This window comes from Hakea prostrata, chromosome 1, assembly GCF_041222555.1.
Source record: "Hakea prostrata isolate BN-2017 chromosome 1, UWA_Hpros_2, whole genome shotgun sequence".
Taxonomy (NCBI): Eukaryota; Viridiplantae; Streptophyta; class Magnoliopsida; order Proteales; family Proteaceae; genus Hakea; species Hakea prostrata.
Window position 1 is genome coordinate 22,661,435 of NC_142600.1, and position 4,184 is coordinate 22,665,618.

General features: G+C 35.6%; 1 pseudogene; it reads right to left on the minus strand.

Annotated features, from left to right (window-relative positions):
- Positions 1 to 1,574: 1,574 nt before the first annotated feature.
- Positions 1,575 to 3,190, minus strand: LOC149028315 (cytochrome P450 71B10 pseudogene; annotated as a pseudogene).
- Between the last annotated feature and the right edge of the window lie 994 nt (positions 3,191 to 4,184).

A 4,184-nucleotide genomic window follows, 5' to 3' on the forward strand; every position in this document is an offset into this window, starting at 1 on the left:
ATGTAAAGTAACTAATGCATAAGTTTGGATACATCCAAAATTAAAGATGTAGTGACCAAAATTAACTCTAGATTATGATAAGAGTTAAGTACCCTTTTACCAAGATTTTTTTTAAAATTTATTATTTTTTATTCATTTTTAATTAAATTATTTAAGAACAATGTATGAAAAAAGAAAATAAACCAATGATAACTAATTTAAAAAAGATACTATAGAATGAGAATAATAGTTGCACGAGCCGCATGATCATAATTTTAGACAATCAACTCATAAACAAACAGGGGATTAACCACAGCCTAAATGAGATTTAAATTAATCTTAACCTATTAGTTATTAGGTGTTTCTTTGTCAATAACTGAACTACCACTTGAGGTTTATTTATATCCTTAATTTTGATTTATTATATACCTTGATATAATGGTCAGTACACCATAGCTGTAACCTGAGGTCAAGACATCAAAATAACCTCTCAACAAAAATTATTTGGATAAAGTTAGCATAAAAAAATGGCACTCTACACTCCATTTGAGTAAATGGCTTCTAACATCGGATTCGTCCTTTTATATGTATATACCACTTGCAACCTTTACGGTACAACAAGATTCGTTGTGTAATAATAACTTATATTGTTATTAATTATAAAAAAGAAATGCTTCAGTCTAAATCAAACTTCGAGACCACAAGCTCCTAAATATTCATGAATTTAACAGCATGATTCAAGGATTTTATTATTATTCTCGTGATAATCCTCGAACTTTACCCACCCCTGCAAGATTCTCAAATGTTTATTAAACATAGAAAGTTTGAGGAATCATGAGGATACAATAGCTAGGATATATACTACACCTAGTCAAGAAAATGGATTACCAACTTTGAAAATAATTAAGGAATACCCAATAAGTTGAATCATCTAAATTCTTTACACGTCTCAATTTTTTTTTTTTTTTGGGGTAGCTTAAGAAAATATAAGTTCTTGAGTTTGATTTTCACATACTTGGGTTCGTTTACACAAGGATGTTCAGTATTTTCACTTTTTTGGTGAAAATTCTATTTAATTTTAATGTGAACTGGTCTATATGATTGTGGAGTTAATATCAACCAATGAAAATAATCAAGCCAAAGGAATTTCCATGCTTTCAGGAATTTGATGCATCATCATCATCACCTAACATGGACATGCCTTAGGGTACTACATCATTTATGCCCAATTAAGGCAAGATCATATGAAAAAGAATGTAATATCCAAGTTGTGATGAGATATATAATATTGAATGTTACTACTTGCTATATAGTATGTTTTTCAATGTGACGAAGAAAAAGTCATGATTTGGTTAGTCATGATTGACCTTATGTAAATTGAAGGGAATAATGATTCAAATTCCCATCTTGAAGATAAATGTTAACAAAAGTAATAAATTTTGGTTTATTTATTAATTTGTAAGTTAGATATAGAACATACAAATCAAGGGCGTTCAGAGAGACTGGATAGCTAGCTGGAAAATGGCAGTGGAAGGGGAAGGGAAAGACGAGTGATGCTTATTGGTACAAATCATGCAATAGGAATTGTCTTTCTTTTAAGGGTCAGGGTCTATCACCTTCTTAATAGGAACAAGGTAAAGAGGAATTTTCTTATGAGCAGCAAGACCTGCTTCATCTTCCATGTTTATATCTTCCGTCTTCATCCCATCAGGGAGGCTCCAATCAAAGGCATAGAGAAGATTTGCAAGTGCAAGCTCAACTGTTGAAAGACCCATGGTCATCCCTGGACACATTCTTCTTCCAGCTCCGAAGGGCAACAACATAAAATGCGCCCCCTTGTAATCAACCGTGCTATTCATGAACCTCTCTGGCATGAATTCTTCTGGTTTCACCCAATGTTTTGGATCTCTCCCTATGGCCCAAGCATTCACTAGGATCCTTGTTTTGGGGACAAAATTATATCCATCAACTGTAAAATGGTTAATGACCTCTCGTGGGAGCAATAGAGGAAGGGAAGGATGCAATCTCATACTCTCCTTCAACACCATCCTAAAGAATTTGAGCTTATCAATATCTTCCTCAGCAACCTTTCCTTTCTTTCCAACGATTGTTCTGATCTCATCTTGTGCTTTCTTCATCACATCCGGATTCTTGGCAAGTTCTGTCATTGCCCACTCCATTAAAACAGCCCCAGTGTCGACTCCACCTAAAAAAATGTTCTAAGAAGGATTTTTTTTTTTATTAGAAACATCAATTCAAAGAAAATCAAAATTAGATGTTAATTAAGCAATAGAAAACAGCTAGCAGGTGGCTTAATTACCATGAGGAGTCCTTTGATATCATCATGAGTGAGACCACCTGCACCTATATGATCCTTTCCTACATTGAGTAGGACATCAATGATGTCTTCTTGCTCAGATTCATCCGTCTTGCTTTTTAGGTGTTCATCAATTACGTTTTGATAGAAATGATCGAATTCTTGGAAGATCTTCTGACGCTTTCCATTGAGGCCAGTGAGTCTGTCCATGATCCACCCTACATGAGGAAAAAAATCTGTCCCAGAGAAGCTACCCAACATAGTCATGGCATCATTTACAGCTTCTGTAAACCTTCCATTGTCAAAGTCTCTCCCCTTGTAACTCTTACCAAAAGCAACCCTACAGGTTATCTCATCAGTGAGGGCAAAGAGCATCTCGCTGAGATTAATGGGAGTCAAAGCAGATTTCGAGATTGAGTTAATCATGGAAGCGACACATGCTTCTCTAATGGGACTATAAGATTGCACCCTCTTCACATTGAAGAGCTCGAGTACACAGAGCTTCCTCATCTTCCTCCAGTACTCATTGTAAGGCCCGAAAGCAATGTCAGAGAAGTTGTACGACAGCTTCCTTGTCCCCGACAAGTCAGGTCTACTGCAACAATCAATATCATGAGACTTCATGATCTCACTAGCAATTTCAGCAGATGAGACGATTATTGTAGGCATGCGCCCAAGTACCAAGTGCATGATTGGACCATATTCCTTGGAGAGCTGCCGTAGAGAGCGATGAGGAAGCGCACCCAATTGATGCAAGTTACCTATGATGGGAAGCTTACTGGGGCCAGGAGGAAGGTTGGTTCTCCTCACTTGTTTGCTCCTGAGAATAAGAGCCAAAGGAAGGAGAGCTAAAAGGAACAAAAGCCATAGTGGCATGGTGAAAAGCCCAATCATAATTTGGTGTTTCAACTCCTCCGTATGATGAATAGCTTTGAGAGGCTTGGTTCAAGACCAGCATGTATCTCTTTAAATAGCCTAGCTTTGTCACCCAAAAGATACCTTAGCAATAACTGCTATGCAACTGGTAAGATTCACACCCTAAAAAAATCCATATGGTAGCGGTATTTCCTTGTCCTTCCAACCTCAAGTGTCATGGAAACTTGTAAGATTTTTTTTTCTTTCATTAATTCGTATAGTTGATATAATTTAGAAACTTTTAATAGGACTGTGAGTGCCCACTCTAGAGATGTATTAAGAAAATAAGAAGTCAACAACCTCATTTGGTTATCGTTTGTCCTATTCCCTGGAGGCTAAACATAGTAGAATTTGGTGATTGATGACATATCGTCTATAAGAACAGGGCTGTGGAATTATTTTAATATTTAAATTTAATTTTGAAATAAATCTGTTCGATGTTATTGGATTATCTAACACACACATGACATGCTGTCATCCTTGCTCGACACCAACACATCCATAACTACAGTTGATTTGAATCCACTAACATGACCTCTTACTCGTATAAACTCGCTAGGAGCTGAGTCTCCTCTCAGTCCAGTCATTATTTATATTTTGTATACATTTTTAAGCTGTTTTTATCTAAAATATAAATCTTTGGTAGCTACCAAATGAACAAATATATAAATTGACATGTAATTTAGTAATCATGTCCTCATGTAGCCAACGCAGAGCTGTTCTAATTGTTGAAACCAACATCTCTTAATGAAGAGGTCAGGGGTCGACTCTCGCTGAGGAATATTAATATCCCAATTCCTGCCTTAATAAAGCCCCTTTGTATAAAAAATAAAAATAAAAAAAATCATGTCCTCATGTAAGTTGCTTGATTTATTTAACTTTTTTTTTTTTTTTGCCCCCTTCGTTTTTTTATTAATGCAATTCTAGTATTCAGGCCAAAAAGACTTGAAAAATTAATGATTTTTTCTTAGGG